The sequence below is a fragment of the Pseudophryne corroboree genome, chromosome 9, assembly GCF_028390025.1.
Source record: "Pseudophryne corroboree isolate aPseCor3 chromosome 9, aPseCor3.hap2, whole genome shotgun sequence".
In the NCBI taxonomy this organism is placed as follows: Eukaryota; Metazoa; Chordata; class Amphibia; order Anura; family Myobatrachidae; genus Pseudophryne; species Pseudophryne corroboree.
This window is the reverse complement of record NC_086452.1, coordinates 29,506,537-29,520,199: the sequence shown is the minus strand read 5'-3', so window position 1 is coordinate 29,520,199 and position 13,663 is coordinate 29,506,537. Positions and strand designations below refer to the sequence as shown.

Genomic DNA, 13,663 nt, shown 5'->3' with positions numbered 1-13,663 from the left:
ATGTGTGCATAGAAAGTGCAATACTGGTTATATTATGTTTGTTTGTTTATTTGTTTATTTATTATGGTATGTTTAACCTTTTCCTGACCACTTATTTTATTTAAAAGATTTAAATATGTTTGATACAGCCTATACTAAAGACAATCTATAGTGTTACATATTAAAACTGTATTCAATACAGTATACAGTATATAAAAAGACCATTGTTTACATTAATGTCCAGGGTCATTGTGGCACTGTTCTATGATCTTGCCTAAGTACATATAGTGTGCACATACATTTTTATTTACATAGAATTTAAGTGAGATGTATCAACGTTTGAAGATAAAATAGATTGTCAGGTACTGGTTGGCTGGAACGTTAACTCCGTCCACTTTATCTCCACCCAAGGCTTAGTAAATAGACCCAGAGCCGGCCTTAGGCATAGGCAAACTAGGCAAATGCCTAGGGCATTTGGTATGCTTAAAGGGCATCAGCAGCTTCTGCTGATTAAAATGATATGCGGCATGCCTATATTCTGTGTGTGACTGCGGCTGTATCTGCATACGAATGCTACGTTGCAGTGTATTCCTGGAAATCACTGTAATGTAGCATTTCGTATGCAGATACAGCCGCAGACGCACACAGAATATAGGCATGCCGCATATCATTTTAATCAGCAGAAGCTGCTTGTGCAGCCTAGCCACATAGTAATGCAAATAAGATGCATTTTCATAGACAAAAGGTGCCCGACGTTAGCAGAGCTGCCAGCTGACTCATGCCAGGCATCTTCTGCAGAACTAGCGGTGGTGCTAGGGGGCACCAGCCAAAATCTTGCCTAGGGCATCATATTGGTTAGGGCCGGCTCTGAATAGACCCCATCTCTCCAAGCTGTGATGCATCTGTCTCACAGAGAGATACTCTGACAACCTCGGGTTATGGGAAAAGTTAGTGCATTGACGAGAACAGTGAATAGCCGCAGCAACAACAGCAGCCAGAGGGACATGGGGGTCATTCCGAGTTGATCGCTCGCTAGCTGTTTTTAGCAGCCGTGCAAACGCTATGCCGCCTTCCACTGGGAGTGTATTTTAGTTTAGCAGAAGTGCGAACGAAAGGATCGCAGAGCGGCTACAAAATAATTTTGTGCAGTTTCAGAGTAGCTTCAGACCTACTCAGCGCTTGTGATCACTTCAGACTGCTCAGTTCCTGTTTTGACGTCATGAACACGCCCTGCGTTCGCCCAGCCACACCTGCATTTGTCCTGCCACGCCTGCGTTTTTCCGAACACTTCCTGAAAACTGTCAGTTGACACCCGGAAACGTCCACTTCCTGTCAATCACTCTGCGGCCAGCAGTGCGACTGAAAAGTTTCGGTAGACCTTGTGTGAAACTACATCGCCGTTGTGAAAGTACATTGTGCGTGCGCATTGCGCCGCAAACGCATGCGCAGAAGTGCCTTTTTTTGCATCAACGCTGCGCAGCGAACATTTTCAGCTAGCGATCAACTCGGAATGACCCCATGATTCGCAGCCACTACAGCTACCGTAAGTCTATAATCTATAATTATTGTAACATTAGACAGGCAATAGTTATACAACTGCCAGTGGGAGAAGATGTGTGTCATCCAATGCTGCAGTCTATTTTTACAGAACATAATTGGGAAATGTCCTTAAGTTTAAAATCAGCATATTTTGAACGAGACACCAATTCATAGGATCTTCTAATTTCTGCACGCATAATATTTCCACTTAATCTATTACTAATGCAAAAGTTTCATATACTTTACCAGTTGCTGTTGTGAAAGTTTATGAGGTGAAAATCAGGCCAATTCTTTCTTCCAGGACAGGGAATAAAGGAACATAGAATATTTATACCATCAATCGGGGGTGAGACAACTTCACCAGACATATAAATGTGAGTATGACACGCTCTGCCTGCTTTCTCTCTAAGTAATAGCTAAGACTTATGGTATTTTGAAATGCTGTATAATCATCATTGTTATCATTAGTATTATCCTTTCTTATAAATGCTGCAAGGGGTCTGCAGCATCAGAAAAGGTGCTTGCTTACTCAGTGGTGCAAGTAGAAGAAAAATTCTTAGTGGTACTGTGTGTGCGCACGTGACAAAAAATGGGTGTGGCCAGATGCCACATGGGGTGTGGTCAATGAAAATGGGGGTGTGATACACTTAGGGGGGCCAGATACACATATGACCCCAATAGTGCCAGATACACATATGCCCCCACTGGGCCATATGTGCTCCCACAGTACCAGATACACATATGACCCCAGCAGTGCCAGATATGCTCGTACAGTGCCAGATATGACCCCATAGTGCCAGATATGCCCCCACAGTGCCAGATACAAATATGCCCCCACAGTGCCAGATACATATATGCCCCACAGTGCCATATACACATATGCCCCACAGTGCCATATACACATAAACGGGGTATTGATACTAGGGACGAGAGTATTATACTCCCGTTATATAAATCACTAGTGAGGCCACACCTTGAATACTGTGTACAATTCTGGGCACCGTACTACAAAAAGGATATCCTGGAGCTTGAAAAGGTACAGAGGAGGGCGACCAAACTAATTAAGGGCATGGAGATGATGGAATACAAGGAAAGGCTTGAAAGACTAGGCATGTTTACATTGGAAAAGCGGAGACTAAGAGGGGATATGATCAACATCTACAAATATATAAGGGGACAATACACAGAGCTTGCGCGGGACTTGTTTTTGGTTAGATCAACACAGAGGACTCGTGGACACTCGCTCAGGTTAGAGGAGAGGAGATTCCGCACAATACGGCGTAAAGGCTTTTTCACGGTAAGGACAATACATGTTTGGAATTCCCTGCCGGAGGGAGTTGTAATGGCGGAATCTGTCAACACCTTTAAGAATGGGTTAGATAAATTCCTAATGGATAAGGATATCCAGGGGTATGGTGCATAGTCATGCATTATCGTTACTATAAATAGGGATAAAATGGCTGACAGCAGCATCAGTCAGAAATTTTAGTCAAATCATCATGCATAGGAGACCCCAAATAGGTTGAACTCGATGGACAATTGTCTTTTTTCAACCTCAGATACTATGTTACTATGTTATATATGCCCCCACAGTGCCAGATACACATATGCCCAACAGTGCCAGGTACACATATGTCCCACAGTGCCAGGTACACATATGCCCCTAGAGTGCCAGATACACATATGCCTCCCCAGTGCAAGATACAAATATGCCCCCAGTGCCAGATACACAAATGCCCACAGTGCCAGGTGCACATATGCCCCACAGTGCCAGATGCACATATGCCCCACAGTGCCAGATGCACATATGCCCCACAGTGCCAGATGCACATGTGATCCACAGCGCCAGATGCACATATGATCCACAGCGCCAGATGCACATATGCCCCACAGTGCCAGATACACATATTCCCCACAGTGCCAGATACACATATGCCCCACAGTGCCAGATACACAAATGCCCCACAGTACCAGATGCACATATGCCCTAATGTGCCAGATACACATATACTCCACAGTGCCAGATACACATATGTCCCACAGTGGCAGGTACACATGTGCCCCACAGTGCCAGATACACATATGCCCCCACAGTGCAAAATACAAATATGCCCCCAGTGCCAGATACACAAATGCCCACAGTGCCAGATACACAAATACCCCACAGTGCCAAATGCACATATGCCCTACAGTGCCAGATGCACATATACCCCACAGTGCCAGATGCACATATGCCCCACAGTGCCAGATGCACATGTGATCCACAGCGCCAGATGCACATATGATCAACAGTGCCAGATGCACATATGATCAACAGTGCCAGATGCACAAGTTCCCCACAGTGCCAGATGCACATATGCCCCACAATGCCAGATGCACAAGTTCCCCACAGTGCATATCTCTTTCCTCCCCTCCTCCTCCCTGCTGCTCACTGCTGCTGTGTGAGGAGAGGGGAGGAGAGCGCAGCGCAGCACCTCTCCTGCCCCTCAATATTCAGTAAAGTCCGGTCTCCAGCAGCGGTGTGAATCTCAAATGAGGCGCAGGTTCGTTAGCCAATCAGGGCTTGCAGACTGGCAGCCAATCAGGAGCTGTGGCTGCTGGTTCGCAAGCTCTGATTGGCTAATGAACCGGCGCCTTATTTGAGATTCACGCCGCCGCCACGAGAGACCGGACTTCACTGAGCAGTGAGGGTCAGGAAAGGTGCTGCGCTCTCCTCCCCTCACACAGTAGCAGCTGCAAGCATGGCAGTCAGGCCGGTGGTACTGAGCAGGGCTGGCCTCACAGAGACCTGGTCTGGCTGAGCAGTGCTGCTTACTGCCACTCTGTTCGGCTGCCTGGCACATGGAGATCGGGGTTGGCCAAGCAGTGTAGCCTTCCAGCCGCCCTGCTTGGCTACCAGGCATACAGAAACATGGGGGTGTGCCGCTAAACCATGCCCCCCTGAGCCATGACCACGCCCCCATTAACTACAATGCCAGGGCCATTATAGAGACCCTGCCTGTAGCACTCGGCTCCTGTCACTGAGAAGGAGCTGGCAGTGCAGACAGAGGGGTCTATTCATGAAGCAGTGAAAGTGTGGCGAATTGAGCCAGTGAAGAAGTTGCCCATGGCAACCAATCAGCTGCTCTGTATAATTTTATAGTATGCAAATTATAACTGTTACGTCAATGCTGATTGGTTGCCATGGGCAACTTCTACACTGGCTCACCTCTCCACTCTTTTCACTGCTTTATGAATAGACCCCAGAGTCTGTGGTTGCTGGGCATGCCCCCGTAGTGAGGTAATTGGGGGATTCCCACAAGGCCATGGCCCCTGTAATGATGTCAGCAGGGACGTCCACGAGACCACACCCCTATCCATGAGGTCATGCCCCCTTTTCGGGGGTGCTTCCTTGGACACACTGGGTGTTACCGACCACAGTACTGCCACTGCATAGGATTACTTAAACTGTACACAAAAGTACATTACAGACATAATAGTAAAAAAAATACAATATATACATGTCAGATTAGAAAAAACAACAACAAATATATACATGGTAGTTTCTAGAAAACGAGCGCGGGCTGAATCTGTACCCCAGTTGGAGGGTCAGGGCCACTGATTGCAAAGAGAATGCCATGTGGGAAGAGATAATGGTGTTGGTAAGCAGAGGAAGACTCAAGAGTACAAGAGGGCCCTGCTTATAAGTGCGCACAATCTGTAGGGGAGGGATAGCCAAACATGGGTGATACAGAGAGGGCAGTCTTTGAGCAGGAAACATAGATGTTGGCTATCAGAGGTGTAACTAATGTTATTGGAGTCCAGGGCAAGATTAAGTATGTCCCCCCAAAAAAATACCCCAAAAGTTATGTGCGTGCTGAAAAATGGACATGACCGCATACACACATGGGTGTGGTCACTAAAAATGGGACGTGCCAGTATGACATGCCACCTGTTTCTCATCACACTGGGAACACTCTTTTCAATTCCACACGCACCTTACCTATATGATGGTTGATCGCACTGTGGAACCTCTGAAGAAATGTATCCTCTAAGGCAGCCGGCGTCTTCAGTCGTTATTCACTATTCATGTAGGAGATCGCAACGTCCAGAAGATGCCTGTTTATGTATGAATATTGACAAGGTCAGCATCATACAACAGCGGTTCAACCAGACTCACATCCTGCCTCCTGCATCTCTCAGCCACACCATCTCCCCCCTGTGCCTCTCAGCCACACCATCTCCCCCTGCGTCTATCAGCCACACCATCTTCCCCTGCGTCTCTCAGCCACACCATCTCCCCCCTGTGCCTCTCAGCCTCACCATCTCCCCCTGCGTCTCTCAGCCACACCATCTCCCCCTGCGTCTCTCAGCCACACCATCTCCCCCCTGTGCCTCTCAGCCACACCATCTCCCCCTGCGTCTATCAGCCACACCATCTCCCCCTGCATCTCTCAGCCACACCATCTCCCCCCTGTGTCTCTCAGCCATGCCATCATCTCCCACCGGGACATTGCTTGGCCCAGACCCCAGCCTCCGGCTACACCCCTCATGCAAACACAGATTGCTTCACCACCTCCTGGCTGCATCTAGCAACCTCCCTTCGGCTCCCAAGCTGACTGCTGGAGAGGTAACAGTGTCTCCTCCACGGACAGTATAGAGACTGCAAGAGCAGAGCAGACAGCGGCTCCCCACCTTGGGCCTCGGCTTCCCGCGCAGCGCCGCATTGGGAGCATGGGCTGGCCGTGGGCTTAGCGCATTCTTAGGGCAGGCTGAGGAGGAGAGCACCGGTGACAGAGGGCAGGGAAGAGTCCAGTACTACGTGGCGGCTTGGGGCTGTGTGCTGCGATCACCTCCACCCCTGAATCCACCTACGGAGGGAGGACGGGCGGAGCTCCGGCGGTGGTGAGCGCAATGGTGATACAGTGGGTGAGTGGGCCATGCAAGTGTCAGTGGTGCCCCCCTCTGCTGGGACTGCCACAGTGCCCAGGGCGTGTACCCTGCTCGCACCCCCCTAGTTACGCCACTGGTGGCTATTTATCATATTTTTTTGCCCCAGTGGAGCTTACACTCTGTATTCCCTATCACATGGACTCACATAAACCGATGTGCACAGACCCTCAAGTTTTGGTTCTAAATCATCGTCATGTTTTGGTCTTGACAAAACCACCCTCAAATATATAGATTTTTGCTTTGGATCTGGATTTCTTTTCAATTTTATAAAAGCAGCTAAAATCATGTAATTTTGACCTGTTTTGATACCCGAAATCACCAGAGAGGGAATTACATGCAGTGCTATTTTTGTAGGAAAATAGGTTCAGGAACTGTGGGCGGGGCAGAAGTGGGCGGTGATGTGGGTGGAGCACAAAAAGGGCAGGGCATCAATTGGTGCATAAACTTTTTTTTAAACACATAATACCCCCAGTAGTGCCAGTTACACATAGCCCCCAGTAGTGCCAATTACACATTGTCTGCAGTAGTGCAAGTTACACATAGCCCCCAGTAGTGCCAGTTACACATAGCCCCCAGTAGTGCCAGTTACACATATCCCCCGTAGTGCCAGTTACACATAGACCCCAGTAGTGCCTGTTACACATAGCCCCCAGTAGTGCCAATTACACATTGTCTGCAGTAGTGCAAGTTACACATAGCACCCAGTAGTGCCAGTTACACATAGCCCCCAGTAGTGCCAGTTACACATATCCCCCGTAGTGCCAGTTACATATAGACCCCAGTAGTGCCTGTTACACATAGCCCCCAGTAGTGCCTGTTACACATAGCCCCCAGAAGTGCCAGTTGCACATAGCCCCCAGTAGTGCCAGTTACACATAGCCCCCAGTAGTGCCTGTTACACATAGCACCCAGTAGTGCCTGTTACACATAGCTCCCAGTAGTGCCAGTTGCACATAGCCCCGAGTAGTGCCTGTTACACATAGCCCCCAGTAGTGCCAGTTACACATAGCCCAGAGTAGTGCCTGTTACACATAGCCCCCAGTAGTGCCAGTTACACATACCCCCCCCCCCCCGTAGTGCCAGTTACACATAGCCCCCAGTAGTGCCTGTTACACATAGCCCCCAGTAGTGCCTGTTACACATAGCCCCCAGAAGTGCCAGTTGCACATAGCCCCCAGTAATGCCTGTTACACATAGCCCCCAGTAGTGCCTGTTACACATAGCCCCCAGTAGTGCCTGTTACACATAGCCCCCAGAAGTGCCAGTTGCACATAGCCCTCAGTAATGCCTGTTACACATAGCCCCCAGTAGTGCCTGTTACACATAGCACCCAGTAGTGCCTGTTACACATAGCTCCCAGTAGTGCCAGTTGCACATAGCCCCGAGTAGTGCCTGTTACACATAACCCCCAGTAGTGCCAGTTACACATAGCCCCCAGTAGTGCCAGTTACACATAGCCCCAGTAGTGCCAGCTGCACATAGCCCAGAGTAGTGCCTGTTACATATAGCCCCCAGTAGTGCCTGTTACACATAGCCCCCAGTAGTGCGAGTTGCACATATACCCTCGTAGTGCCTGTTACACATAGCCCAGAGTAGTGCCTGTTACACATAGCCCCCAGTAGAGCCTGTTACACATAGCCCCCAGTAGTGCCAGTTGCACAAAGTCCCGAGTAATTCCTGTTACACACAGCCCCAGTAGTGCCAGTTGCACATAGCCCCCAGTAATGCCAGTTGCACATAGCCCCGAGTAGTGCCTGTTACATATAGCCCCCAGTAGTGCCTGTTACACATAGCCCCCAGTAGTGCCAGTTGCACATAGCCCCGAGTAATTCCTGTTACACATAGCCCCAGTAGTGCCAGTTACACATAGCCCCCAGTAGTGTCTGTTACACTTAGCCCCCAGAAGTGCCTGTTACACATAACCCCCAGTAGTGCCAGTTACACATAGCCCACAGTAGTGCCTGTTACACATAACCCCCAGTAGTGCCAGTTACACATAGCCCCCAGTAGTGCCTGTTACACATAACCCCCAGTAGTGCCAGTTACACATAGCCCACAGTAGTGCCTGTTACACATAGGTGGTCATTCCGAGTTGAAAGCTCGTTATTTTTTTTTCGCAGCGGAGCGATTAGTCGCTAATGCGCATGCGCAATGTCCGCAGTGCGACTGCGCCAAGTAAATTTGCTATGCAGTTAGGTATTTTACTCACGGCATTACAAGGTTTTTTATTCGTTCTGGTGATCGTAATGTGATTGACAGGAAGTGGGTGTTTCTGGGCGGAAACAGGCCGTGTTATGGGAGTGTGTGAAAAAACGCTACCGTTTCTGGGAAAAACGCGGGAGTGGCTGGAGAAACGGGGGAGTGTCTGGGCGAACGCTGGGTGTGTTGTGACGTCAAACCAGGAACGACAAGCACTGAACTGATCGCACTGGAAGAGTAAGTCTCGAGCTACTCAGAAACTGCACAGAGAAGTCTTTTCGCAATATTGCAAATTTTTCGGTCGCAATTTTGATAAGCTAAGATTCACTCCCAGTAGGCGGCGGCTTAGCGTGTGCAAAGCTGCTAAAAACAGCTTGCGAGCGAACAACTCGGAATGAGGGCCATAGCCCCCAGTAGTGCCAGTTACACATAACCCCCAGTAGTGCCAGTTACACATAATCCCCAGTAGTGCCAGTTACACATAACCCCCAGTATTGCCTGTTACACATAACCCCCAGTAGTGCCAGTTACACATAGCCACCAGTAGTGCGAGTTACACATAGCCACCAGTTGTAGGGCTCACCCCTCTTGCTGCTGCCTCCATGTCTCCTGTCTGTGAGCCTGCCTGTGGGGAGGAGAGCTCAGTGCACATCTATCCTTCCCCACGATGTGTCCAGTCTCTGGTGGCTATTTGTATTATGCCGCCCGGCTTAGGAGCCAATCAAAGCTTGCAGGCCGGCAGCGAATCAGGGTCTGCCGCTGCTGGTCCGCAAGCTTTGATTGGGCGCCGGAGGAAGGACACAGTGAGGGGAAGGAGAGACTTACACTGCACTCTCTTTCTTTCAGGCAGGCTCACAGACACAGGGGAAGTGAAGATAGCAGCAGCATGGAAGTGCCGGGCCGGGCCGCAGACGTTCCGGAACGCCGTTCCTGGTGACGGCATTTTAGAAAAGACCTTCAGGAATGGTGTTTTGGAGTGTTCTGGCCCAAAAATAGCCCTACTTACATTCAATCCAAAACACACACATCCCTTTTTTTGATCAGAGATCCAAATTGGCGGGATGACCCCAAAGCGACTTGGAACCCCAAAGTGTTCAGAGCTGGGACTCAGTTCAAATAGGGACCCCAAAGTTCGTGTGTGTGTGGTTTTTAGCATAAACAAACCAGCTCTAGTAAACATTATGGTTAATTTATTGTCAAAAGTCAATTAACCTACCAGTATGTTTTTAGAGAAAACACACAAATATGGAGAGAACATGCAAACTCTCCACCAATGTGCCATGCCCAGGAATTGAACTCATGACCTCATTGCTGGCCAATAATACTAACCACTATGCCATCCATGCTGCCCAAAAAAAAAGCTTGTGTGTGTTCAGGCCAGGCTCTGCCCCACTGCATTCATACATATAAGCACCGTGTGAGTTGTCATTTGTGCAAAAACAGAAAGTTTTTTTTTACACAACTTGTGTGTTCAATAAAGTTCAATAGGTGCTGAGCCGTACTGTGTCCATACATATAAGCACTGTGACTCCGCAGTGTAAGTTGTCATTTTAACAAAAAATAAAAAGAAAGTGTTATTTTTTTGTACAACTTGTGTGCTGTACCCCACTGCATTTGTTCACATAAATACAAGTACTTTGACTCTACAGGCCATACTCCACTGCATTGTGACTCCACAGGCTGTACTTCATTGTGGGGGTCATTCCGAGTTGTTCGCTCGGTAAAAATCTTCGCATCGCAGCGATTTTCCGCTTAATGCGCTTGCGCAATGTCCGCACTGCGACTGCGCCAAGTAAATTTGCTATGCAGTTAGGAATTTTACTCACGGCTTTTTCATCGTTCTGGTGATCGTAATGTGATTGACAGGAAATGGGTGTTACTGGGCGGAAACAGGCCGTTTTATGGGCGTGTGGGAAAAAACGCTACCGTTTCCGGAAAAAACGCAGGAGTGGCCAGAGAAACGGGGGAGTGTCTGGGCAAACGCTGGGTGTGTTTGTGACGTCAAACCAGGAACGACAAGCAGTGAAATGATCGCAGATGCCGAGTAAGTCTGAAGCTACTCAGAAACTGCTACGAGGTGTGTAATCGCAATATTGCGAATACATCGTTCGCAATTTTAAGATGCTAAGATTCACTCCCAGTAGGCGGTGGCTTAGCATGAGCAAATCTGCTAAAATCCGCTTGCGAGCGAACAACTCGGAATGACCCCCTGTGTTCACATAATATAGGCACTGTTAGTCTGCAGTGTGAGTTGTCATTTGCAAAAAAAGTTCAAGGAAGAGATACTTTCATTGATTTTTTTATGTATACCTTGTGGGTGCTGTAGGCGCTGTACCCCACTGCATTCACATAAATAGTCAATATGGATCATTATCAGTCAACAGCAGCAACCAAGCACTAGTGCTATGGCTGCTGCCAGTCATAATAGTACTACAACATCTAGTAAAGGTGGTCCAGGAGGCAGAAAGTTTAGGAAAGGGGACCTAAAATCAAAATATTTCACACTGTTAACAAAAGAGGTAGAGGTGTTACATTAAAAAACCAACAATTCAGTGCCCAAAGAAAAGAACACCAAGGCTGGAGAACAAACTGTGTGTTCACTAATCCCTGAGGGTTGTCCACGTTAGCTATGTGTGAGTCTGACATTTCTCATAGAGAAGCCTCATTGGCCTCTTTCCACCATTTCTGCCCCATCTGCAAATGTGGGGATGAACAGTACAAGTGAAGATGATGACATAATAGAAATTAAGGATGCTACTGTACTTTGGAAGTGGATAATTGTTTACTATCTGATACTACTGAGGATGATGAGGATGTTGATGTTGTTATTTGTGTAAATCATCCACCAGTGCCCTTGATAAAAAGAAAGCCATTGTGATGCCTGGGCATAAAACCAATAAAACCATCTCTTGGGTGTGGGATTATTTCCCCCCAAATCCTGACAATGTTTGTGAAGGCGTCTGCTCCTTTAGTGAGGCCAGAGTTAGTAGAGGTAGGGATGTAAACCATCTAGGCATCTCCTACATGTTACGCCATTTGCGGCAAGTTCATTAAATTTATTTTACAAAATGATAATATTTTGTGATTAACATCCTCATCATCAACCTCCTCATTAGTGATCAGAGGTAGTCCTTCCAAAATTATTGTTTTGTGGGGGCCCAAAAAACCAAGCACTTATGCCACAAAAGTGGCAGTCCCTTTTGCTGAAGTTTTTGGTTTGTTAAACTGTGCATGCCCTTCATAAAAGTGGGTAGAAGGACCCAAGAACAATTCCATCTTGTACCACTTTTCTTTTCACAATGGGCTGTATTTTTGGGATACAGTCATTAGGTCGACACCACTTAGGTCGACAGTCATTAGGTTGACCACTATAGGATAGGTCGAAAAGCATTAGGTCGACAGGGTTGCTAGGTCGACATGGTCATTAGGTTGACATGTACTAGGTTGACAGGTCAAATGGACGACATGAGGTTTTCACATTTTTTTAAAATTTTTGGACTATTTCATACTTTACGATCCACGTGGACTACAATTGGGAACGGTAACCTGTGCTGAGCGCATCAGCAGCGGAGCGAAGTACCTTGCCCGAAGCATGGCGAGCGAAGCGATCCATGCGAGGGGACACGGTGCACTAATTGGGGTTCCCCATCACTTTACGAAGAAAACGACACCCAAAACAGTAAATAAACTCATGTCGACCTTTTGACCTGTCGACCTAGTACATGTCGACCTAATGACCATGTTGACCTAGTGACCCTGTCAACCTAAGTTGTGTCGACCTATAGTTGTTGACCTAATGACTGTCGACCTAAGTTGTGTCGACCCAACGACTCATACCAGTATTTTTTGGGGACGTTTGCATTACTAATTTGCAACACATTTTTAACAAGAAATTATGTGGTGCCTCACACATGTTAATTTATATGAATCAATCAATCAATCAATCAATCAATCAATCAATCAATCATTCCTTTTCCTGCCTTCCTCTATATACTCCACCTCCATTTCTCTGTAATTCCCACGGGTCTCTGAGCTAATTCTTGTTTAATGAAAACATTTGATTACTTTCTATGGGGTGGTATAGTTTATTAAACTGCCACGGTCTGCCACTGCACTGCCATTCTGGTTTCTAGATGCGCCATGTTTAGTTGAACTGCTACATGTCTGTGCCACCCACTGCTGCCACTTACCTTAGTCAGCCAGTTAACTTGGTGCAACCTTTTGTCCTAAACTGGATGAAAACAATGGGGGTCATTCCGAGTTGTTCGCTCGTTATTTTGTTTTTCGCAATGGAGCGATTAGTCGCTAATGCGCATGCGCAATGTCCGCAGTGCGACTGCGCCAAGTAAATTTGCTATGCAGTTAGGTATTTTACTCACGGCATTACAAGGTTTTTTATTCGTTCTGGTGATCGTAATGTGATTGACAGGAAGTGGGTGTTTCTGGGCGGAAACTGGACGTTTTATGGGAGTGTGTGAAAAAACGCTACCGTTTCTGGGAAAAACGCGGGAGTGGCTGGAGAAACGGAGGAGTGTCTGGGCGAACGCTGGGTGTGTTTGTGACGTCAAACCAGGAACGAAGCTGACTGAACTGATCGCACTGGAAGAGTAAGTCTGGAGCTACTCAGAAACTGCTAAGAACTGTCTATTCGCAATTCTGCTAATTTTTCGTTCGCAATTTTGATAAGCTAAGATTCACTCCCAGTAGGCGGCGGCTTAGCGTGTGCAATGCTGCTAAAAGCAGCTTGCGAGCCAACAACTCGGAATGACCCCCATATTGGGAGCTGTGAAGTGGACAAAACTGACCGTAAATGAGTGGAAATGAATGTTACTGAGGTTAATAATACTGTAGGAACAAAACAATGATGTGATTTTATCTGTTTTGATCAATTTAAAGAAAAATATACAGATCCAAAACAAAAACACAGGGGTTGGCGCACATCTCTAGATTAAACCAGGATACTCAGAAATACAGAAACTACTTAAAATGCAAAGATAATAAGATTCATGGATCA

General features: G+C 47.4%; 1 long non-coding RNA gene across 1 annotated transcript in view; it reads left to right on the top strand.

The window, feature by feature from the left end:
• Positions 1 to 13,663, top strand: part of LOC134956644 (uncharacterized) — a 110,233-nt gene that overhangs the window by 79,020 nt on the left and 17,550 nt on the right. The window contains exon 3 of the long non-coding RNA XR_010186050.1: positions 1,820 to 1,892. This is a non-coding gene — a long non-coding RNA (uncharacterized LOC134956644). The remainder of the gene's footprint in view (positions 1 to 1,819; positions 1,893 to 13,663) is intronic.